General features: G+C 43.3%; 1 long non-coding RNA gene across 1 annotated transcript; it reads right to left on the bottom strand.

Annotated features, from left to right (window-relative positions):
- Window positions 1-1,636: 1,636 nt before the first annotated feature.
- LOC134292009 (uncharacterized) lies at window positions 1,637-2,251 on the bottom strand. The gene is made up of 2 exons (XR_009999408.1): window positions 1,968-2,251; window positions 1,637-1,904 (listed from the first exon to the last, which is right to left on the bottom strand). It is a non-coding gene; the product is annotated as an uncharacterized LOC134292009 (long non-coding RNA).
- Between the last annotated feature and the right edge of the window lie 24,302 nt (window positions 2,252-26,553).

Here is a 26,553-nt window from a genome sequence, read left to right on the forward strand (position 1 = left end):
CATTCCGAGTCGGCCGTTTAGAGTCGAAAATCTTCCAACCGGTGGCAACCGCCATCGCTGCCATCACCGTCAGACCTCCGCAGGTCGATTACGCCAAGAGAGCAGTGTAGGAGCATCCGCTCGCACTGCTAGGCCCCCGAAAACCAGCTGTAATATCCGGTGGCAACCGTCATCGCTTCCATCATCATCAGTTAGGCCTCCTCAGGTCGTCAAGCCAACCCAGCATTGCCATCGTGCTCCTGTGGTTCATCGGTGGCAACCGCTATCGTTCTCCGTGAGAATCCCTTTGGCCCTTTCGCCGGAACAGCAGTGTCGGAGCAACGGCTCACCTGCTAGGCCCACGAAGTTACTCCGAACCACCACCAACCAAGCCAACAACGACACCAACCAAGCCAACAACGTCACCACCAAGCCAACAACGACCACCCCACCCGCCGTCTGCGCCTCCGTCAGGGTAACACCGGCTGGACATGCTGTACTACAGTGACCAGGAACATCATCTGGGCATGAAGCCCCTGGCAAGTACTCCCTATTAACTATTTGTGACGTCAGTCAGGGACAAATAAACCCAAACATGTTATTAAGTTGAAAGGTGGTCGCTTCTTCTTTATACAAAGGCGCATCCTTGAGCTAATAAGCTATCTTTTTGATTTTCGTATTTCCGTGCTCGAAAAGGAGCAAGCAAACCTCGTCTTCCTTTGAACTGGCTGAAAATCGGGTTTTTCCTGTGCTTTTGAGGTATAAAGTTGAAATACCGGGGTAAGTAGATTTTGAGTGTACATTCCACCCCTGTGACACGTGTTTCGTTTGCACCCCTTATCGCTGATTAGTGAGTTACCATCGTAGACGTTAAAGGGAAAGAGAGATACGTTCTTATTGGAAAAACGACCCCGAGATCTTATTTACGTTACAGTAAGGGTCAAAATGTTTCAATTGGCGCCCAACTAAAAGGATTGTAAATTCCAGCTACATTTTCCAATCTTTCCCTATCACGGGAGGAAAAAACATTCGTTTAATTTGCAATCGTTCTTCTAACGATTCAGCTGTTCAGTATTGCTTATACTGGTTCAAATCTGTTCACATTCCGTGGTTACTCGAAAGCTGTGAATTGTGAAAAATTTAAAATTCGAAAATGGATCTCGATATCCAAACACAATATTCCAATCTACTTGTGCATCATCTGGAGAGGCAGGAAGTAGAACATGAGTTGTTGATTAGAGCAGTACAGTTCGAAGCAAAAGATACACTCAGATAAATTAACATATTGAATATAAGCGCCTTGCACTTAGATTGTGACCAATTGCTTTTGCACTTCAAAAATAAGTGCAGGCTTATCGAAACTTCGCCAAGTCAGTCAAGATGAATTTTAAGTGCAAGCCTTTTGCTTTATAAAAGTCAAATGATGGCATTTTAATCGTGAGGCGCATAGTTCCTATTAATAAGAATGATAACATTATTTTCATTACGAATTAGGTTTGAAATGAAAACAAATTAAAGTTTTGAATGTTCTGATTGTTGAAAAATAAGTTTTATTTATTAGTCATTGTGCACAGGAAGTTCCAGCTCGCGTGGGCCAAATCATGATGATGAACGAGCAGAGTGTGTCCAAGTGGCGACTTTTTTTTTCGGGTCCATCGGTCGATGTACTTGTTAATTCGAGGGGGATTAGCGCTGTGTCTAGCTGGACAATTCACACCACTTACGCCACTAGCTAACGTAAATGATGGTCCAGATGATCCGCTGATGCCACGACCGACAAAGTTGGTGGTCCAAGGAGCTCCGCTAGGATCGATTCTATTCGCGTATCTCAGCGCTCTTCCGGTACCTCCGCGTCGTCCAGCAGCTCCCACCCAAATTGTTCGTCCTTGGTGACGGTGGAGAAGCGGTCGACGTCCCGTGCAATTCTAGAAAAGATATGTACGTAGCATATGAAGCCTTTAAAAGTTCGAATAATAAGTACTACTTACCTTCAAAAACAGCCAATGCCAACCAAGTTGCAAATTTAATGCTTTGAGCATCATGTTCGAAAACAAAATTCCGCAATTTTCTGCGACAACATGTGCGTCTCCAGCGCGCCATGTCCGTTTCTCGTTTGTTATGTTTATGCTTGGATTTTATGTTGACAGGGTTAATTTTTATGTTGCAGCACTCTAAATTTATGACAGCAAAAATACAATTCAATAAAGTAACATTTATTTTTTATCAGTTGCACTTAGAATGATTTTTTTTCTCCTGTTCGCAATCTATGTGCTTTCTGCACTTAGATTCTATCAGTAAATTAATTTGAGTGTAGTCAGGCAGCATTGCGGCGGCGTTTGAGAGACCGTCTGAGGGAAGAGAAGGGTTCCAATGCTGCTGACATTGACCTTACACGATGCAATAGGTCCGTAGATGAGGAAATTCAGATAGTAGACTCTAATGTTCTCTCCATCCGAGAAATATTAGAGAATAAGGTGTCGTTTGACGGGATCAAAGATACTCTGAAAACCAGATTGGTTCACTATTTTGTTCGTTGCATTCGTCTTCAAGAAATAGCAGATGAAGACAACGATCTTGAGGACTTGGACAAATTAAAATGTTCCATACGGAAATTGATGAATGATTACTTTTCTCCTTTTTCATCAATCCCTGCGGTTCGCACGGAGATGTTGAACGAGATTGTTCAGACTCTATCCAACATGAGCATTTCTCAGGGTTCTAACGCGGTTAAGCGAAAGTCTTCGGAAGGCGATAGTAGGATAGAGGAAGTTACTGGGAGATTAGGTGAAGCTTCGGGTTCGAGTTCGCGTAGAAATCTGAAATCGGTTGCAGCGGAAAGGGCTAGTTTGTCGCGGGTAGATGAAGAAAGAGTTTTGAGACGATTCCATTTAGATGCGTACCAACCCGACGCGGAAGAACCGGATGAGAGTTCCGAGAGTAGCGATAGTTCAGCGAAAAGTTCCTCAAGTGACACTCCGCGGTCGCGTAAACCGAAAAAGAAGCGTAGTCGTAGGGTAATGCGGAAATGTAGACCAGTGTCAGAGTGGAACCTTCGATATGACGGGAAGGATAACGGACAAGGATTAATGCGTTTCATACGGGAGGCCGAGTTTCTCGCGAATTCAGAAGATATTTCGAAAAAGGAACTTTTCAGATCCGCCATTTACCTGTTTCATGGTCCGGCTAAAATCTGGTTCATGGCCGGCATGGAGAACGAAGAGTTTGAAACTTGGAACGAGTTAGTGAGGGAAATGAAGAAGGAATTTCTTAGTCCAGATCACGACCACGTTTCGGAGATTCGCGCGATTTCTAGGAAGCAAGGACCAAAAGAAAAGTTTCAGGATTATCTGAATGAATTGCAGAAGATCTTTAACTCCTTGACTAAACCGGTGTCAGAAGGAAAGAAGTTCGAGATTGTTTTTCGTAATATGCGATCCGATTATAAAGGATACGCAGTCGCATCTAACATTGACAATTTAGTCGACCTCAAACGATTCGGGCGAAAATTAGATGCCACATTCTGGTACAAATACAACACTATCGCGGAAGAGTCGACGCGTAATCGAGCTAACATTAACGAAGTGCGTACCGGAACAAAACCGAAATCCACACCTGAAAATGATAAGAAATTCGTTAAGACGCGAAATTTCTACCGCTCCGCGAAAACTGATTTGTCTGAAGATGAAAAACCCCCTAAGAAACCTCGTGAAGCTCCAAAACAAACTCCAGAATCGGAAAATAAGCCTCAGAAGACTCCGGATGTCTTAAAGATGCTGGTGGATAGTTACCGTCCTCCTACGCCTGGAATGTGCTTTAATTGTCGTCTGGAGGGACATCACCAAAAAGAATGTGATCGTCCAAGACACAAATTTTGTGGGCGTTGCGGCTTTCTGAACGTAGACGCTAAAAATTGTCCCTACTGTGCAAAAAACGCCCAGTAGACCGTCTGTTGGGGCAGGCTGGTCTCGAGTCGCCTGAAAATCCCCAATCTTTGCCTGATGTGCCTGGAAACCTGATTTCGGAGGGCTACCGAAAAGTAGACTCTCAAGAATATATACACTCCACCTATTTAGAAGTCAATGAACATATCTTTAAATTGTCCAAAGATGATCGTCCGTTTGTGAAGATTGGCGTCCTTGGCGTTCCCATAATTGGCCTGCTTGATAGTGGGGCAAATCGTTCTATTTTGGGGATAGGCGCTAGTAAAATCGTAGACGCTTGTAAACTGCAAGTCTACAAGACAAATATTGATGTCACAACCGCCAGCGGACAGACACTGGATGTCCAAGGGTATGTGAATCTCCCCGTCACCTTCAACGGGACGACTAAGATAATTAGTGCTTTGGTCATTCCGTCCTTGAAAAGAAGACTCCTCCTGGGCACTGATTTTTGGTCAGCCTTTGGCATTGTACCCACTGTTACCAGTGCCCAGATCGAAGAGATAGATTGTCTCTCCGAATCTCCAATCATAACCCCAGATCAACAGCAAGAACTGGATCGAGTCGTAGCATTATTCAAGCCCACGGTAGAAGGAGTTCTGGGCCAAACTAATCTCATTGCACATCGCATCGAACTAACCGAAGAGGCCAAGAAACTTTCTCCGGTTAGGATCAACCCTTTTCCGACCTCCCCCAAACGCCAGCAACAGATTGACTTAGAGTTAGACAATATGTTACAAGCAGGAGTGATCGAGAAATCGTATAGCGACTGGGCATTACGTCTGGTGCCAGTCGATAAGCCGGATGGCACTGTCAGGCTTTGTCTGGATGCCCGCAAGCTAAACGACAGGACAGTCCGGGATTCCTATCCTCTACCCCATGCCGACCGAATACTCAGCCGATTAGGGCCCTGTAAATTCATTTCAACCATCGATTTATCAAAGGCATTTCTTCAAGTCCCTCTACATCCCAGGAGTAGAAAATACACATCATTCTCGGTTCTGGGACGAGGGCTGTTCCACTTTACACGGATGCCCTTTGGTCTGGTGAACAGCCCGGCCACCCTGTCTCGCTTAATGGACCGAGTCTTAGGGGGAAACGAATTAGAGCCAAACGTGTTCGTTTACTTAGACGACATTATTGTCGTCAGCGACACATTTGAAGAACATCTGGAAAAGCTGAGAGAAGTGGCCTCAAGACTCCAGGCAGCCAATTTATCAATAAATGTGGCAAAATCAAAATTTTGTGTAGCCGAAGTACCTTATCTGGGCTATATACTTAGTAGAAGTGGTCTGAGGCCAAATCCTGAGCGAGTTGAAGCGATTGTAAACTTTGAAAGGCCAGGGTCCCTGAAATCCTTGAGGAGATTCTTAGGGATGTGCAATTATTATAGAAGATTTATTTCGAACTATAGTGACATTGTACGTCCGCTTACGGATCTGCTCAAAGACAAGCCAAAAAGTGTGAAATGGAATGACTTGGCTGAAACTGCGTTTGTCAAGATAAAAGAGCTTTTGATTAGTTCCCCTATCTTGACAAACCCGGATTTCAGTAAGGCTTTCTGTATCCACTGTGACGCCAGCGATGCGGCCATTGCAGGCGTACTTACCCAATCGTACGACGGTGTAGATAAACCAGTGGCCTACTTTTCACAAAAGTTGGGAACCACTCAGCAACGGTACTGTGCCACGGAAAAAGAAGGTCTGGCCGTGATCAAATCGATCGACAAATTTAGATGTTACGTGGAGGGCACCAAATTTACCGTCTTTACAGATGCCTCTGCTCTCACATATATAATGAGAAGCAGCTGGAAAACTTCCTCCCGTCTCTGTCGATGGAGCATCGAACTCCAAAGACATGAGATGGAGATCAAACACCGCCGAGGAGTCGATAACGTGGTCCCAGATGCTCTATCTCGGGCCATAGAAGAGCTACAAATAGTGGTGCAGAAGACCGACTGGTACACCCAAATGGTCAAAGCCATAACCGAAAACCCTGAAAGTTTTAAAGATTTCAAACTAGAAAAAGGCATTCTAAAGAAGTTTGTCGCTGCTCCTCACGACCAGGTGGATTATAAATTTGAGTGGAAGATCTGTGTCCCCACGGACCTTCGAGAGAAAGTTTTAGTCGAGGAACACGATAACGCGTTGCACCTCGGATTTGAAAAAACGCTGGCCAAGATCCAGAAGAAATACTATTGGCCGCAGATGTCCAAAGAGATTCGATCCCATATACAAAAGTGTTCCATTTGCAAGGAATCCAAACCGGCAAATAGGGCACAGCATCCACCCGTTGGACACCAGAGGTTAACAACCAAACCTTTCCAAATTGTTGCGTTGGACTTTATACAGTCCTTGCCTCGTAGCAAGCAGGGCAACTGCCACTTGCTCGTAGTGATGGACCTTTTCTCCAAATTTTGTCTCCTTTTCCCGGTTAGAAAAATTTCTACTCCACAAGTGTGTAAAATCTTAGAAGAAAGTTGGTTCAGGAGGTATTCTGCTCCAGAGTATCTCATCTCGGACAATGCGTCAACTTTCTTGTCCAAAGAATTCAAAAAGCTTCTGGAGAAATATGAGATTCAACATTGGACAAACTCAAGGCATCATAGCCAGTCTAATCCGACCGAGCGTCTCAATAGGACGATAAATGCCTGTATTAGGACTTATGTTCGCACCGACCAAACTTTGTGGGACACTCGAGTGTCAGAAATCGAGTGTGCTTTAAACAACACCCCTCACACTGCCACGAAATTCACTCCTTACATGACTATCTACGGTCACGAAATCGTTGAAACCGGGAATCAACATCGAATCGATCGGGATAATGAAGATATCTCTGAAGAAAACCGGCTAAAAAAGAAAACAGTCATTGATAACTTTATTCAGGACCTTGTTTACAAAAACCTTCGTAAACAAAACGAAAAGAACGTTAAAATTTACAACCTTCGTCACCCGAAGAAGGCCCCCGTTTACTCCGTGGGTCAAAAAGTCCTCAAACGAAATTTCCGTCAATCATCGGCCATCGACAAATACAACGCCAAGCTAGGTCCTTGCTATGTGCCCTGTACCGTGCTGGCCAGAATCGGAACCAGTTCCTATGAGCTTGCCGATGAATCTGGTAAACCAATTGGTGTGTTTTCAGCCGCTGATCTGAAGCCCTCCTAAAAATAAATAAATACCAAAAACAAAGTATCTACTCTCCAATTGGAAGAGAAATTTAGTTCACTTATCTAAATGAAACACCTGTTCTTTCCCATCCAGCAACAATTTTGATCTGGATGAGGATGTTTACACCCGATGATCCAATTGGACGTTTCCAATTTGATTTTCCAAGGGCCGTCATGTGGGAATTTGTTTTCCTCCGCCGAAGGTGATGCGATCCGAACGATTGCGCCTTTTTCCCGCTGCTAATTCGACACAACTGCTGAAAGTAATCATAACCAAAAGAAGAGATTAGAATTATGCAATTTTGTGAGCTCACCTGTGGATTTTTGGTTCAATTAAATCCGGATTTCTCACCTTCTTCTGCATTCCTCGCGAAGTGAATGGTTCAAAGGAAAACAAACTACACTGTTCTAGCTCTTGATCTCTCCAGTTGAGTGCGCACTCATAACTGACATTTGGATAAATATAGTCATTTTCGCTTTCGCGTGAGTGAAAGTGTACACTGAAAAACAAAATCAGCTGAAATTCGAAAATTTTGTTCCTATCTTATCTTCCGTAGGTGAAGTTATGAATAGAGAAGACAAATCATCTCTGTAATATTCAATGAACATTACTAAATACAATCGAATGCTTTTTCCTTCAGGAGGGGACGATGGGGTAATGTAACCATTGGTCACAATTACTACTCTTGTTGCCTCCAACACAAGTAAAAACAAAATAACTTTTTCCCTCCGTGTAAACCAATTTGAATTGAGAGTGAGTGGCGTCTCTCACAAGTCGAACTGACAGATGAGGCACTCACGCCTTCCTTTCCCAGTAACTCAGTATAAAGGTAATAATAGTCAGAGTGTTAAGCGTTGCGAAGCAAACGCTTGTCACTCCAAAGAAAAGTCACATATAGAGGTCGGTAATGTACATTTATCAAGATGATATTTATCAAGGCAGAAGGTATTAGAAATGTCAACCTCCGGGATTTGCCCGAAGTTTGCCCTTCGTATTTTGACAATTGCTTAAAACTACTCAGCCGAAAGGAAACCCCCTCTTTTCTGTTCGATCCATTGGACGAAGTAGCAGTGCGCGGCGCGTTAAAGTGTAATTTTCCAGGTTGAAACGTTTGAATATTTTATTATAATAGCTTATTAATTCAAATTTGTGTTTTTTTTGTAGAAGAAGTTAAAAATTAGTACGGCAAAGTTTCAAAAGTACGGAAGTGGCTTAAAAAGAAAAATTTAGTACGGTTGGTGAAAAGCTAGTGAGTCAATTGTAAATAGTTCCTAATTAAAATTTCTATTGTAGTACGTGAAAACCTATTGTGTACAGAAACGCTATTGTGTTAAAATCGCTATTGTTAAAACCTAAGAAACTAGAAAAAGGTAATTGTTTAAAAAGATCATTATAAAGAGACGTCACAATAGGGAGGCTAATGCCAATATGGCAGGTCCACATCAGGGCCTTTTTCTTTTGGTTTTCCGGAACAAGTTCCGGCTATTTTCGCAGAAAGCTCCAACCCCGGTCGGCCAACCATCAGTGCGCACGATCAAAAGCCCCTCGCTATAGGGGTCGTCCAGCTTGTCAAGATCGGGACAGAGAAGTTTCAAGCCAACCGACGGGAGCATCTGCGTTTTCCAAGCCTATTGGTCTCTGGCATTCCGCCATTGTGATTTGGGGCGGTGATCCCCAGTCCGCCATTCCGAGTCGGCCGTTTAGAGTCGAAAATCTTCCAACCGGTGGCAACCGCCATCGCTGCCATCACCGTCAGACCTCCGCAGGTCGATTACGCCAAGAGAGCAGTGTAGGAGCATCCGCTCGCACTGCTAGGCCCCCGAAAACCAGCTGTAATATCGGGTGGCAACCGTCATCGCTTCCATCATCATCAGTTAGGCCTCCTCAGGTCGTCAAGCCAACCCAGCATTGCCATCGTGCTCCTGTGGTTCATCGGTGGCAACCGCTATCGTTCTCCGTGAGAATCCCTTTGGCCCTTTCGCCGGAACAGCAGTGTCGGAGCAACGGCTCACCTGCTAGGCCCACGAAGTTACTCCGAACCACCACCAACCAAGCCAACAACGACACCAACCAAGCCAACAACGTCACCACCAAGCCAACAACGACCACCCCACCCGCCGTCTGCGCCTCCGTCAGGGTAACACCGGCTGGACATGCTGTACTACAGTGACCAGGAACATCATCTGGGCATGAAGCCCCTGGCAAGTACTCCCTATTAACTATTTGTGACGTCAGTTAGGGCCCTTTAGGGACAAATAAACCCAAACATGTTATTAAGTTGAAAGGTGGTCGCTTCTTCTTTATACAAAGGCGCATCCTTGAGCTAATAAGCTATCTTTTTGATTTTCGTATTTCCGTGCTCGAAAAGGAGCAAGCAAACCTCGTCTTCCTTTGAACTGGCTGAAAATCGGGTTTTTCCTGTGCTTTTGAGGTATAAAGTTGAAATACCGGGGTAAGTAGATTTTGAGTGTACATTCCACCCCTGTGACACGTGTTTCGTTTGCACCCCTTATCGCTGATTAGTGAGTTACCATCGTAGACGTTAAAGGGAAAGAGAGATACGTTCTTATTGGAAAAACGACCCCGAGATCTTATTTACGTTACAGTAAGGGTCAAAATGTTTCAAGATTTAGTACAAAAAAGTGATGTGAGTTTATTTTGTACACACACATACACACACACACAGACATCATCTCAATTCGTCGAGCTGAGTTGATTGGTATATGTGATTCGACCTTCCGGGCCTTCTATCAAAAAGTCATTTTTGGAGTGAACATATAGCCTTTCCAGTACACTTAGTGTACGAGAAAGGCAAAAACGTCCAGCAGCAGCTTTAAACACTTTCTGAATTATACTGAACAATATATTGACTCACCTTTTCTCCACCAGAAGCGAGACTGTCGACTTTGACACCAGAAGCAGTCAGCAGCTTCAGCGGCTCCTTTAGTTGGCACTGTCAGTTTGATATTCGACACTTGAATATTATTTTTCCACCAAGAATACACTGGCGTTACATTCAACACATATTCCGATCTAGGATATTCCGATACAAAACGGGAGCGATTAAATTTCGTTCTTTGACATCAAACTTCTATCTTTTATCGTTTCCTTGCCATTTCGATTTAAACATCACATTTCAGATCATAAATTTGCAACTGTCAAGGTAAGCACTTTTTTGCGCACTGTGCCGCACATTTAAATCGAAAACTATTAGAGCTAGAAGTTTGCTGTCAAAGAACGAATTGTAGAGTGGACCAGGGGCCTCAACTTCGCCTAAGAAAGAATTTTAAATTATTGCGCATTTTTTAAAGATAATTGATTACTTTTGAGCTATTTGCTCTAGAAAACTTAGTTATTTAACTAAACCAATCGATTCAAATATACAATTTGATAGAAAATAAAATAATGTTTCGAATAAGGGTGAAAAAACTGCGATAAGTTTGACCATTTTAAAGTTATAGCCAGTTTAGGCAATAATATTTAATCAAAAACATGGAAAGTTCAATAACAACGTAGCGGTTGAGATTTGACCATATGCGTAGAACATTTTTTTTCACCTCTATCACCCTTTAACAAGTTTGCACTCACGTACCTAACACCCTGTATATAGAGGGCAGGTAAGTCCATCACCAGGTCGCTATTCCCTTCACAATTCGAATGAACTGGATCCTAGTTCACCCAAAATTCATACGCAGTTTTCCATACCTTCCATATCTTTGCTTTCATCAGTCTGCTAAGCTTCCCAGGAAAGTTGTTCTCATCGTGATATTATGAATATGATATGACCTTATGATATTAAAGCGTTGAAACGGTTTTGATGTATTAAGTACTAAACAGTTAGATGCATTGAACAATTATGAAATTGCTTATAGGTTGCTCATGGCCGCTTACATTCATTCTGTCCAATCGATGCCACTTCGTGGTGCCTTCGCGAAAACACCAAGCATGCTTCGATTGCAATTTTTATGACCCCATCAAATAGTGGGTACGCCTGATGTCTGCCCGCTGAGCCGCCTGCCGGTCCTGTCAGCTGAGTTGAATGATGATGAATGAATGAATCCATTATTGATTGTTGGCTGGTGTGTGCGTTTGGGTTCGGCTCATAGCAGTGCCTGTCCGCAGACATTCTCAATACAAGTTTGCATGAGTTTTAGTATGATATATGTTGTATATTCCCTACTGTTCAGTTCTTCTCGTCTTCTTGCCGATTGGTGGTGACCCGGCCTAACTACAACTACCGTCTATTGTGTTCTGCTCGAATTGTATTGGTTGGTAGCAAGCAGTTGGCAATCTGCGGGGTACTCGTTCGTAAGGTTGGCAATGCAAAATGCAAGTGAGGTGTTGCAAAGCCATTAAAATACTCGTGCAGAAAATAAAACGCCGCTGCTCAGCAGTCAGCAACCGTGCGCAGTCGTTTTTATTGTGTCAATTATGAGCCAATAAAGCGATCAATTAGGTGCTCCTAATGAAGGTAAAATTGGCCATAGAATTTCACTTTTGAGGTTAGACGAGCGCGCGATGTCTGGTTGTTGGTTGCGCGCTCGCGCTCGAAGGAAATTGCAGTCTGCTGGTGCTGGCTGACTGCAGGCCAGGCCAAAGCAACAACGCAAAGCACGCTGCAAATTGTGCAATGGAACGTGTTGCACTGCGTGATGGATTCTGATCGCAGTAGGTGAAGCACTTCGACCACTGCTGGAGCTCGACAAATAATAACAACGCGCTGTCTGATTCATCGATTGATAGGTATGGGCTGACGATCAACTGACAAAGAATAGTAGACGCAAAATGGTAATTGTAGATTCAGTATGCTACAATCTAAATACATACGTACAAATCTTTGATGATTTAACGCATATTTATGAGTAATGTGGTCACAGTACAGTAGCTATGCAGTGTGCTTCCTAATATCCACATTTAAAGTGTGATAAATTCCTAGATCAACGGAAGTTTTTGCTGTTCCAGGAAATTTGTTATTATATATGTTTTGCTTCTGGGTAGTCGCTTGATGTTGAATATAAATTTGCTGCTTACGAAAATTTTGGAGCTCGATACAACTTTATTGGATATAACGGGAAGATGAAATAGATTATAGAAAAGGGAACAGCATGGAATGAACTCACCAGATAATCCTATTCAGCTGGTCGAAATGTGACAGTGACAGTGCCAGCGGTACTTTGCCAAGAACCACAAGTGTCCAATTGACAACGTACCAGATCTTTTCCGTAAAACAAGCCTTTTACCAGAACACCCCCTTTCTCCCAAGAAGTCTACGTAGTTCATGGACAGGTTCTTTAAGAAAAATCTTTTTTGTCGTCGATTTTTGTTTAAATACCTAGGCTAGCAAAGTTGGAGATTTCTGTAGGGTTATATCACACGCCTAATCCCAAACCAGGCAGCAGACCACCGCACGGTTCAGTCGGTTCAACTCCGACGTCGCGACGACGGATTAATCTGCACACATGTGCGCGCTTAGATCGCCGCGCCGCGTCTCGTGGAATGGCCAGCGCAGCCAATAGTAGGCCATGCAAACGCGCAGCTCTGAATCCCAAGCCTACTGTGCGCGCATGCATGTAGCAGCCGGGCACATAACTAAACGACACGCGGTTTACGCGATGATGGTTGCCCTGGAGACATAAACTCTGTAATTGTAAAGCCATAAAAAAGACTTAATGTAATACCTTGAACGCGTCGCAGCAGTCAGCCAGCCGGGCAGGTCGGCTACGGCGACGCTGGGCTTGCATAACCACGTGGATTGGCTCAGGCGCATAAGGGCTGTATCGAAAGTAGGTGGACCATACATATGTGGGGCAACTTAAAAAATAGAGAAAGATGGCTGTAAGACACAAATGATAGTCACTTAACTTTTATGATATTAAGATATGGATAAATTCATAAATAGAATTTGATGAAGATTTATAAAATTAGATATTCCAGATACTGGAAAGTACAGTATTCACAATAGGTACATTCCAAAACAGGTATTACACTTATAAACCTAGATGGGGAACGATTCACCATCTCTCTTCGGTACAGTCCTTCTCGTGGGTCCGTCCGTTTTGGTTTTGACGAGTTGTTGATGGGCCCTTTCGAAGGTATCTCATCGCACAGTGCCTACACACATGTGGCAGTTACGTTTCATCATGTTGTACGCGTATCGTTATGGACAGAATTTATTGCAATAGTAGATGGTTGTCTTCACCCCTTCCTTACCCCAATAATGGTATGGGGAGAACCGTATTCTCACTTTTGGTTTCATTGAGATGCTTAATTCACAGCCCGTCAACTGATTGACCAGTATCGTACGTCCCCCGGCGACCGATTGAGTTTATAGCGGACGACGACTCCGATGAGACGATGAGAATACAACAACCGTTCATCGAATGTGATGATGGTGATTGCGTGAGCGTCCTCGGTGGCCATCTACTACCAACCCTCAATGAGTAGTGTCTATTGGCCCCGTATAAGCAGATATTCGTATGGGCTTCAAATAGTAGGCGCGCGCTTTGTGCGTTGTCACGACTACCGGTATCTAAGGTACGAAGCGGCCGATAAAAATACTGTAGCGCTTTAAGTTTTTTTTTTCAGCCTACTCAGCGTTGACTTTACGGATGAATCGGACGATGATTATGGTGATGAGTTTGACCGCCATTGCCATATGTCATAATCCACACGCAATGAAATTTTATGAGTTGCGCGCTGTGGTTAATGGGTAAGCATTATTATTCTGGACAGAAAAGGTTTAATTTTTTTACCAACTCTACATACCAGAGGCAACGTTACAGTAAATCCTTGCCTTGGAGATGCATCGACCTTGGACTTAAATTTACTTTACTGCCGTTCTACTCATAATTGGCCTATGTTGTATGAGAATCCCTATCTTCATGAGGCAATTATGCAGTGAACGGCAGATTACTAACCTTCATTATCATATGAATTTGTTGGTTAGCAAGGCTTTCAGTTATACTTTCACTTTCAGGGACTTTCAAGGTGGTTTCAGAGGTGTGCAGGAAGTCATTTCCAGGCATTTCGGAGGGTTTCAAGGGATTTAGTAGCCGTTTCCAAAGGTTGCAGGATGCTCTTAAGGAGATTCCAGGGTTGTTTCAGGGGAGTTCAAAGACATTTCAAGACGTTTCAGGGGATTTTCATAGGAGTTTTAAGACATTTCAAGGCGGTTTTGAGAATTTCAGGTGGTTTCAGGGCGTTTCAATGAAATTTCCATGTAGTTTCCGAAGGTTTCAGGAAGTTTTCAATTAGGTTTTAGCGGGGTATCAAGGCGTCCGAAAGCGGCAACCCACGTCCCTGAAACCCCATGTAAGGCGCCTAAGGTCACTTGGACACCTCCAGAACACCCCTGAAATCCCTTACGGCGCTCCTGAAACCTCTGAAACACCCTGAACTCTGAAACCCAATGGAACGATCATGCAACCCCCTGAAATCCCCCAGAGCGTATTTGAACGCTTTGAGGTCCTTAGAATATGGAATGTTGAATTAGCATTTAAGTTAAAATACACATAAATAAAAATGAAAAAAAAACTTAGAACATTCTTGGAATGCTCCTGCAACCTCCTGGAACCCCCTGAAACCGCATGAAACACCCTCTTATGTACCTAAAATCTCCTGGAATACTCCTGCAGCTCTATGAGGAGATTACCTCTGGATACACCTCTGGAATCCCATGGAACCTCCCTGATAATCCTTGAAGCTCCCTGAAATGCCCTTGAAGGACTTGAAATCCTCTGGTAAGTCCCTGAACCCCGTGCAATACCCCTAGAACGCCTCAGTAACCCTCAGTAAGCCCTTGAAACTCTTTGAAACTCCCGGAGATACCCTGGGACAATCTTGAAGCGTCTTAAAAGCCCTGGAACATCCCGAGAACGCTCTGAAACCCCCTTGAACGGTCCTGAAATCCCCTGAAAAGCCTCTGCATTACTCTGAAACTCCATGAAACACCCTTGAAACGCCCCTGCTGAAAAACCTCTGGAACGCCTTTGCAATCCCCTGAAGCCCCCTAGCACACCGCTGAAACATTCCTGAAATCTATTAGAGCCCCCTGATATCGCCAACAGTTTGCGCCTGCTGTCTGCAACCTTCGGGTGCATCTGATAGGGCCTGAAGGGTAGTGATACCCTTCCTTACGGGCAGGTCAGATCGGGTTGCACGTGGGCATCAGTTCTTGATGTCTGCCAAGCAGTTGGGCGCGGGCGGGGTTGACCCTCCCGCCTTCCGAGGACAAAGGGAGTGGCGAGGACCACTCGGGAAACTGGCTAAGCGCCAGCATGCTACCGTGATGGACTCTTCAGAGCGAGTCATCGATGTTCGTTGCTGCTAGGCTACGGCAGCTAACCTTGAGGGTGCGATGTGCACTAGTCCCTCTCTGAAGCAATACTTTCTTGGTGGTTCCGGAGAGACGAAGGGTTTGGCGACCATAGGAATGTGTTTTAGTGGGTCGAGGAGAGAGTAGTCCTGGCTTTTATTAGTGTTATAGAAGATGGCCTTAACCCCACACTACCCTAACCTTCCTGTTAGGGTGTCTGTTGAGCGAGTCCCGTCTTCCATCTGCACTCCGCCGTAGATGGTACGCAACACCTTCCGTTTGAAAACTCCAAGGGCGCGTTGGTCCTCTGCACGTAGGGTCCATGTTTCGTGCCCATAGAGGACGACCGGTCTAATCAGCGTTTTGTAGATAGTGTTACGGCGAGTTTTATTCGATCGTAGAGTTCTGCGGAGTCCAAAGTAAGCACGATTTCCTGCCACAATGCGCCTCTGAATTTCTCTGCTGGTGTCGTTGTCGGCGGTCACCAGTGAGCCCAAGTACACGAATTTTTCAACCGCCTCGATTTCATCACCTTCGATATAAATTCGGGGTGACAGGCGCGGTGATTCCTCCCTGGAGCCCTTTACCATCATGTACTTTGATCTTCCGATTTACCTGGCTTCACTCTTTAGTCGGATGTACGTTTCCGCCATCGTCTCAAATTTACAAGCAATAATATCAATGACATCAGCGAAACCAAGCAGCTGAACGGACTTCGTGAAAATCGTCCCACTCGTGTTTATCTCCGCTCTCCTTATTACACCCTCTAAAGCAATGTTGAACAGCAAGCACGAAAGACCATCACCTTGCCGTAACCCTCTGCGAGATTTGAAGGGACTGGAGAGTGTCCCTGATACTCGAACTACGCACATCACTCGATCCATCGTCGCCTTGATCAATCGTATCAGTTTATCCGGGAATCCGTATTCGTGTATAATCTGCCATAGCTGTTCACGATCGATTGTATCATACGCCGATTTGAAATCGATGAACAAGTGATGTGTGGGCACGTTGTATTCGCGGCATTTCTGCAACACCTGGTGGATGGCGAACATCTGGTCCGTTGTAGCGCGTTCACCCATAAAAAAAAGACAATTACACCGTCTTCGACCTTACGGCCTCTACATACTGAACAGTACAAACATTCGACAACGGACAACACATATAACACCCAGTGGCCCAGTGGAGAATTTTCCGTTTGACGGAAAGTTTTCGCCGACTGGAGCGGGAATCGAACCCACACTCCGAGGCTTACGAGACACCTAAACGACTGACGCCGCTAACCGCTCGACCACGAAGCCCACAAATCTAGCCTGATATTGCCCCACGAACTCTCTTGCAATTGGTGATAGACGGTGGCATAAACTTTGAGAGAGTATCTTGTAGGCAGCGCTCAGTTCCCGCAATCCAAGTTGTCGCCCTTTTTGTAGATGAGACACACGATACCTTCCATCCATTCCTCCGGTAATACTTCCTCCTCCCAAATCTTGGTAATGACCCAGTGTAGTGCTCTTACCAGTGCTTCTCCACCGTATTTTAGAAGCTCGCTTGGTAGTTGATCTACTCCAGCGGCTTTGTTGTTTTTCAACCGGCCAACCTCCTCCTCAATCTCTTGGAGGTCAGGGGCTGAAAGTCTTTCGTCCTGTGCACATACTCCTAAATCTGTTACCACGCCACCTTCGGTACTTGCAACGTCGTCATTGAGGTCCTCATCGTAATGTTGCCGCCACCTCTCGACCACCTCACGCTCGCTCGTGAGAATATCTCGGCACATGTCGGCTTGTGGCACGAAGCCTCTGCGCGAGCTGTTCAGCTTCTCGTAGAACTTTCGTGTGTCCTTAGCGCGGTACAGCTCTACCATCGCTTCGCGATCTCGTTCTTCCTGCTGGCGCTTCTTCATCCGGAAGACTGAGTTCTGCCTGTTCCGCGCCTGTCTGTAACGTGCCTCGTTCGCTCTCGTACGGTGTTGCAGCATTCTCGACGCTTCTTTCTCGTCATCGGGTCTCCCTTCGTGTGGGCAGTGGACGTTGATGATGCTGTAGTTGAAGAAACGGCCCTTAACTCTCAACATGCACATCCTTGCGTTGATCGGCTGCCACCCGATCACACGTTGTCGCATCTTGCCCAACACTATAAATCCTGTTCCCAGTTCATTGGTGGTGCCACAGCTTTGGTAGAAGGTAGCCGCTCGATGCACGCTTTTCCACACTTTCTGTCCAGTCCAACAAAGTTCCTGCAACGCCACGATGTCGAAGTTGCGGGGATGTAGTTCGTCGTAGATTATCCTGTCACATCCTGCGAAACCAAGTGACTTGCAATTCCATGTTCCAAGTTTCCAATCGTAGTCCTTATTTCGTCGCGTGGGTCTTTGCCGATTGTGTCGAGTCGTATTTTCTCCTATGTTATTCGCAATGGGGATTTTTACGGGTGGCTTATTGGGCCTACGCCAACACTCCTGTCTCGCCGGAGGGCCATCGTGCCAGTTCTGTTTAACGTCCCAACCAACACTGTGACGACCACGCTGATGGGGCTACCACCTTGGATCTAGCTGGGTGTGGTGCAGCGTTTCTTACTCAGCCGCTGGATGCCAGACGCTGTTTGAGCCGCACCTTCTAGGTGAACAGACGCTCGGGTCGTACCTCCTCAATCTAGCTGAAGTCAGAAGGACAACAGTGCCCAGGCTGCACTACCAGCTAAGCACACAACTCTTAGATGGCGGTCTTTGTCATCGTTTGGCCCGTGGAAGCATGAGGTGGAAGCTTGTGAGGACCAGAGCTATGTTGGACGCTCTCCTTATCGACTCACCGTTTTGCAGCCCAATATCAGTGCCTACTACACATGAAAAAATGGTTAGAAAAACTTGTTAGTCAAAGACCGTGGAATAGAGAAAAATAATAACTTTGAAAAAAAGGATGCATTCAAGGTGCATTTTATACAGTGATAGACATTCGTTTAGCCGAGGCCAAAAGATTTTCAAAAAAGTGTCAGGAAACTAATTCAAAAGATTTTATGATAAAACTTTTTTATCGTAGTGATAGCATATCTAGTACTGTTTTATAAAAATGTGATATCACACTTACCTATACACTGAAACAAAAACGAGGTTAAAAACCCTTCAAATGTCATTTTTTGCCTAGACATTCGTTTTGCCTAATTGTACAATTTTTGGAATTCCATAATAAAAAACTAACAAATTTTGAAAAATATCCACCAAAATCGATTTGTATGGTGACCTGCATTATAGATCGACTTGTAAATCATGAATTAGATCATTTTTGGAAGTGTTTCCATATTAATTTTATATGCATCCCATATAAATATGTCATAATATTGTAAATGTTTCCAAATTGAGGTTTGATTATTTTTATTGGAGGTATTTCAAAAGAATCTAATGAAAGTTTCATGACGAATGCAGGTTGAAAATTTACGAAAGACTACGTTTTTAACAGTAAAAAATAACGCAAACCATAAAAAAATCACGTATTTAAGTATTGTTTTGATGAAATATGATGGTTTCACTTGCGTAAATCACAGCGTTTACTACTATTACGTCTTTTAATAGCTCCCAATATCTTCTAGACTGTATTTTGGCTGAAATAACATACATTGAACGGCTCACATTTCGAGAAATGGCACCAAAAATTTTCAAATTTCTAGCATGAATTACTTGTTTCATAATTAAGACGTTCTTTTCAAATAAATTATGTTAAAAATGAATGTGGTTTAAAATTATGACTCATTTATAATAAATTTCTTCAGATTGAATGAAATAAGCCAATTGCTTGACCATATCTTGCATTTTTGTATGAACATCTGCTTTTAAATAAACAGGGTACAAACATTCTGACACTTCTTTCACTTAGCAGTCATTTAGTAATGCTAGTATCAAACAGGTATACTTCACAGGCATTAGGGCACGTCTTTATTTCAACGCAGAACTATTTATTTTAGCTTTTATCAATCCCATTTTAAGGTTTAACCAACCTAAAACCTATATACTTAATATTTTGATGACATTTTATGCAATAATTTGAACATTTCTAACAATAATTCTGTGCCATATTTTCAAATCTGCTAATTTAGCTTACATTTGAGTGTTTACAGAAAAAAAATTCTTAAATAAATTTGTTTATCATCGCTTCTCCTTATCGGGACTTTTTTTATAACATTTCTCTGAATTTCACAAATAAATAAACTTTTAAGGTCAATTATCTTGCTAACACGCCATTAACTAAATGCCTTGGGGTATATCCTCGAAATACACTCACGAAATTGCAAAAAAATCTATTGAAAACCAATTTTTCATTTACCTCGGCTAAACGAATGTCTAGGCAAAAAATGACATTTGAAAGGTTTTTACCCTCGTTTTTGTTTTAGTGTATATGTAAGTGTGATGTATCACATTTTCATAAAACAGTACTAGATATACTATTACTACGATAAAAAAGTTTTATCATAAAATCTTTTGTATGAGTTTCCTAACACTTTTTGGAAAATTTTTTGGTCTCGGCTAAACGAATGTCTATCACTGTAGTACGTAATGTATTTTATTTATTTAATTAATACAATCTGTATCTGAAGAATAAAAATGGACTCTGCTCTAAGTTTGACTCATCGGTGTTGACGGTAACAACAAACCACATTCTTATATCAAATCTACTGTACCATGAAACGTGCCATATGATTAAATGAAATATCTCCGCATCGTAACCCACTTGTATCAACTGGAACTGTTGTTTGTTTGTAAGCCACGTTTTTTGTCATGCGCACTCGCATTGTGCTGGCACGTTGGTAGACCAGCCTCGGGTCATGTTTTGAAGAATTTCATTGAAAACGGTTGTGTGATGTCAGAGAAAATAAACGAAACGGTCCACCTACCACTGCCGGGTGCCATTGCACTAGGGTTTTTGACCTATTTTATCATCAGAGTAGTTCTTCTCACTTTGCGCTAAACCGAGTTTAGACACGTGACGAAGAGATAATGAACTCGACTTCATTCACGTTTGTTTCAACTGTCGTCGACCATTTATCACTTTGCGTAACGTTTTTGCCCAACACAAAGGTGTACTACAGAGACGCAGAACTTAAAATAGCGTAACGTGGGTACCGCGACCGAACCAACCAACTGCATTCAAGACCTAAATTTGAGGAAAAATGTTTTCATTAACAATAGAAACAATTCAAATTGCAACTGACATAAGAGTGACACTGTTATGTAACCATTCGCTGTCTGCTGTTGGGTGTCAAGTGGCGCTATCCGCCTGCTGTGTGGTAATGCGAAAACAAAAGAAGGTGACTTAATTTTGGGCGTTGTGCGGTACCCTTAAGGGCTGTTTGCAGTTCAGAAGGAATTTCTCAGCCTATCTTGATGCATGGGAAATTCCTTGCCTGAATCGCTCCAGAAACCGCTTTTTCTTCGATCGCAGTACGCAGTTGCGAAGAAATGACAATTCAAATGGCAGTCTCTGTAGAAAGTTTCAGGCAGAAATCGCTCAAGAAGTTTCGTGAGCGATTCCTTTCGAACACGAAACTGGGCTTTAAATTGTAAAAACGAAAGCCTTCCACGCAGAGTAGACTATCTTATCATTGTCGTTTTTGCGTTTGTTGATTATATTTTTTCGGGCTGATTTGTTGGTAGCGCAACATTTAAAGAAAATGTACTCTTTGGTCGTCTTATCTTGGTTGGAGTATGATATATGGTTGTCGCCGTGGACATCTGACAGAAGTTTTCTTTTGCTCTGTCTGTATCCAATGCATCCAAGTTCACCGTGATTTATGATTACATGATTACATTCTAGCCTAGTAAGATTACACTCTTGACGGAATAAACTATAACTAGTTCTGGGGCTGTATTTTTTATAAAATCTATATTTATAACAATGATTTACTGTCTGTCTGTCTGTCTGTCTGTCTGTCTGTCTGTCTGTCTGTCTGTCTGTCTGTCTGTCTGTCTGTCTGTCTGTCTGTCTGTCTGTCTGTCTGTCTGTCTGTCTGTCTGTCTGTCTGTCTGTCTGTCTGTCTGTCTGTCTGTCTGTCTGTCTGTCTGTCTGTCTGTCTGTCTGTCTGTCTGTCTGTCTGTCTGTCTGTCTGTCTGTCTGTCTGTCTGTCTGTCTGTCTGTCTGTCTGTCTGTCTGTCTGTCTGTCTGTCTGTCTGTCTGTCTGTCTGTCTGTCTGTCTGTCTGTCTGTCTGTCTGTCTGTCTGTCTGTCTGTCTGTCTGTCTGTCTGTCTGTCTGTCTGTCTGTCTGTCTGTCTGTCTGTCTGTCTGTCTGTCTGTCTGTCTGTCTGTCTGTCTGTCTGTCTGTCTGTCTGTCTGTCTGTCTGTCTGTCTGTCTGTCTGTCTGTCTGTCTGTCTGTCTGTCTGTCTGTCTGTCTGTCTGTCTGTCTGTCTGTCTGTCTGTCTGTCTGTCTGTCTGTCTGTCTGTCTGTCTGTCTGTCTGTCTGTCTGTCTGTCTGTCTGTCTGTCTGTCTGTCTGTCTGTCTGTCTGTCTGTCTGTCTGTCTGTCTGTCTGTCTGTCTGTCTGTCTGTCTGTCTGTCTGTCTGTCTGTCTGTCTGTCTGTCTGTCTGTCTGTCTGTCTGTCTGTCTGTCTGTCTGTCTGTCTGTCTGTCTGTCTGTCTGTCTGTCTGTCTGTCTGTCTGTCTGTCTGTCTGTCTGTCTGTCTGTCTGTCTGTCTGTCTGTCTGTCTGTCTGTCTGTCTGTCTGTCTGTCTGTCTGTCTGTCTGTCTGTCTGTCTGTCTGTCTGTCTGTCTGTCTGTCTGTCTGTCTGTCTGTCTGTCTGTCTGTCTGTCTGTCTGTCTGTCTGTCTGTCTGTCTGTCTGTCTGTCTGTCTGTCTGTCTGTCTGTCTGTCTGTCTGTCTGTCTGTCTGTCTGTCTGTCTGTCTGTCTGTCTGTCTGTCTGTCTGTCTGTCTGTCTGTCTGTCTGTCTGTCTGTCTGTCTGTCTGTCTGTCTGTCTGTCTGTCTGTCTGTCTGTCTGTCTGTCTGTCTGTCTGTCTGTCTGTCTGTCTGTCTGTCTGTCTGTCTGTCTGTCTGTCTGTCTGTCTGTCTGTCTGTCTGTCTGTCTGTCTGTCTGTCTGTCTGTCTGTCTGTCTGTCTGTCTGTCTGTCTGTCTGTCTGTCTGTCTGTCTGTCTGTCTGTCTGTCTGTCTGTCTGTCTGTCTGTCTGTCTGTCTGTCTGTCTGTCTGTCTGTCTGTCTGTCTGTCTGTCTGTCTGTCTGTCTGTCTGTCTGTCTGTCTGTCTGTCTGTCTGTCTGTCTGTCTGTCTGTCTGTCTGTCTGTCTGTCTGTCTGTCTGTCTGTCTGTCTGTCTGTCTGTCTGTCTGTCTGTCTGTCTGTCTGTCTGTCTGTCTGTCTGTCTGTCTGTCTGTCTGTCTGTCTGTCTGTCTGTCTGTCTGTCTGTCTGTCTGTCTGTCTGTCTGTCTGTCTGTCTGTCTGTCTGTCTGTCTGTCTGTCTGTCTGTCTGTCTGTCTGTCTGTCTGTCTGTCTGTCTGTCTGTCTGTCTGTCTGTCTGTCTGTCTGTCTGTCTGTCTGTCTCTCTGTAAAATTAATAAATTAATCATACGATTCGCCACGACTGCTCTCAAAATAACAAGTTACGCATTCAGATGACAGTTCACCACCAGCAGCACGTGCTCTTTCAGGAAAGACCTCCACAATGCACCGCCTGCTGTGTAGATTTAGAGTGGGTCAACGTTGTATGGAGAAACTTTAAATTTGATCGTATCAACCCGGAACAAAGCTTTTTCAATCCATATTAGCGTCCGAAACAACTGTGCAAAATTTGGGAGCGAATGGTTGCGTCCCCGTATTCCGCATTGCGATTGAAATTTGTATGGAAGTTAGTATGGGAAAACGTACTTTTTTGCATTTTTCTCATAAATTGAAATTTTTCGTCTAAAACAATCCAACCAATGACGTTAAAGTATAGCCTAGGATATGCCGAAAAACTTTGCCGAAGACCGCAAAGTGATCCGACGCTTGTGAAAAAAGTTATTCGCCTTGAAAGTTAGACCAAAAATTGAGATTTTATTATTGATGTTATTCCTTTACATGTTAACTGTTAAGCACCACCGGGCAATCTGTACGTTATAACTTTTTTCACAAGTGTCGGATCACTTTGCGGTCTTCGGCAAAGTTTTTCGGCATATCCTAGGCTATACTTTAACGTCATTGGTTGGATTGTTTTAGACGAAAATTTTCAATTTATGAGAAAAAAGCAAATAAGTACGTTTTTCCATACAAAATTCCATACAAATTTCAATCGCAATGCGGAATACGGGGAAGCAACCAATCGCTCCCAAATTTTGCACAGTTACTTTGTACGCTAAAATGAGTCGAAAAAGCTTTGTTCCGAAAAATCGACTTTGTTGACCCAGTCTAGTAGGTATGCATGGCTTAATTGCATTGACCCGCGAGAATAAACCGACAATCAGCCGACAGGAAGAAGTCTCACCCCCGTCTCTCCATGCTTCTTCCTCGTAAAATCCAAAATTCACTTTCATTCATTAAGCACCTCAACCTCTTCTTCACCGCATGCTCCGATCCATCCCGTCGACCTGTCGTCGTCGTCGTCAAGACATTTGGCTATTTTTACACAATGAAAGACGTGGCGGCGTCAGGCGGTTTTTGTTTATAAGCAAACTCTGCATTTGGTATAGCTATGTATAGATATGAACCGGCTCATCTGCACTTCTCTGCAAGCGTGCGATCTCTCCTACCGGCGATGCACAAAGGATCATTTTTCTTAAATGATGGTTAGACCTTATTATTGAATTTCTCTTCTCTAATCTATATTAAACAATTACATTTTGACACGAATGTTGTTGTTTTTCGAATAAGTGGAATAGTGGAAAAAATGCGAAAAACTCCACGTAGTTCTGGTGAGGTTTGAACCAACGTCTCCCCAAGTTCGCTGAACAGGGCACGTTAACCAACTCCACCACAGAACAGGTAACGATGTAGGTGATGTATACCTTATTTTAGATCGAGAAAACTTTTTTTTGTTAAACTTACATGTAATACAACAACAAAATTTAAAAATAAAATAAACAAACTAAAATGTGCTGATATTTGTGTCCACCATTTTCCACATAATGATCATTGTGCAGCACTTGGTTTTTGTTTTTCTCGCGCGCAACGGATGGGAAAATTGTAAACAAGCCGCAAACCTCATACTACATACCGTCTTTGGAGGAGCGGGGAAAACCGATTGTTTGCGCGGCGGTACTAGCAGCGGCGTGGTATTTATAGAATGACCAACAGGAAGTTCATTGTTGCAGCAGTGCAGCACGTTCTGGGAGGTTAACGTTTCAGGGAAATTTATTGAAGAATACAAATGGATGGCTTGAGAACAGCATACGACTTAAAGGGTGTCCCGCATGAAATTGCACCACGGAAAATAGTGTATAACTTTTGAATGCGCATGTCAAAAGCTGTCAAAAAAGCTGATTTTGCATCCAGCAATAGTTTATTATGTGTACATTGTTGCGATAGCATTTCGCGACTGTATTTTTGCGTATACAAACCGCTAAATAGGAACCAAGTTTCTATAGAGGTCTAGAATAAGAATGAGTATAAAGAGAAGAAAGTAGTTCTGTGAAAACGTATGCCACTAGAAGTCAATCACTAGGTGGCGAGAATAAATTAGAATAACCAAATTATTTCCACAATTATAGTGTATAATAAGAAAGTAGAAACATGTAACATTTGAATCATGAAGTTGGATATTAATGAAGTGTCATTAAATCAGTCTGCGGCCAACACTATATAGATCTGGCAAAGCCGATGCCAAACAATGCACTGAAAAATTGTAATATGCATATACTATTTCTTACTGCAGTTGAATTAATCAATAATTTGTTTTAGCTTTAGCATATCCACAAATCTAGAAAGTTTGATTTGCTGAAAGAATTTCAGCCCACGACCATTCGCTCTACCCTTCGGTAACAGTAGATGATACCATCAAAATGTCATCAGAATCGGTTTAGTATTGATGGAGATATCTCTGACGCGAGAAATGTAGATCTCGGGAATGTTGTACAAAGGATAAAAATAACAAATAATTTACGCATATATGTAACACTGTTGTGCAAAAAGTTCTCAATACACTTTGGGTTTGTTCGAAAACCCTGGGTAAAAGATGGGGCCTAAAACCAAGTATGATCATGTGGATATATAAAACCATTGTCCGTCCCAGGACTACTTACGCTTCCCTTGTCTGGTGGCCTAAAACTAATGAGGCTGCTGCAAGGGCTAAGCTCAACAAAATCCAACGCAACGCTTGCATAGCCATCACTGGTGCAGTTCGTAGTACCTAACCCTTTTTAGGGCCTGCTGACATATGGATCTTATCTCCCAAGGACGTGGTGGGCTTCATAAAGCTAGTCTCGCCAGAATGGGGGAGTCACATACTGTAACTCAGGATCTCTATTCATCAAAAATAGATGGTCTTGAGTTCAGTCGATACCAAGGTATCTCAGTGACAAACATGTTACTGAGATAACTTGCGTACCTCACAGCAAAAGGGTACATCACAATAGTTCAAAAATCTGGACGCAGTGATCTTCACCGGACAAATGAGAAAAAAAATGTAACACTTGAGTCAGAAATACTGAACCGATTACAATGATTTTTTTCTGTGTATGGCGGATATATGTTAAAATATTGTTTTAAAATTACATTCGATTTGGTGAAAGGGATAAAAAGTTTTGTTTGTATATGTAGTGTAGCAGTCAAAGTATCATCGACATCGAAACCCCTTCATACCTTCAACCCTGGACAACGACCCATGCAAAATACTCTCTCCGGTTGTAAAACGATGAGACTGTTGGAGTATAGTAGCCGGTTGGATGAGCCGTGCTTAGTTGATTGCCGCTCAGTGTTAGTTGGTACTGATGTTGGTTAGTTCTTAATTGAGAAACAGACGTAACACTTAGAACAAATTTCATTGAAAAACATCGTCACAACAACGTAATCGCCCAATGCTAAATGTACCGTGTTTGGCCGGGCTGCCACTAGATGGCAGTGTGAGCAAACGTCAAACAGGAGCAAAAACGATACCAGCGCCGCGAATGGTCAATCGACCTACTACTGAATATTTGAATCAACCGTTAAAAAGGTGATCGGTGGGAAGCGATAAGAGTGTGACGTCTGTTTCTCTG

Source organism: Aedes albopictus, chromosome 3, assembly GCF_035046485.1.
Source record: "Aedes albopictus strain Foshan chromosome 3, AalbF5, whole genome shotgun sequence".
Lineage (NCBI taxonomy): Eukaryota > Metazoa > Arthropoda > Insecta > Diptera > Culicidae > Aedes > Aedes albopictus.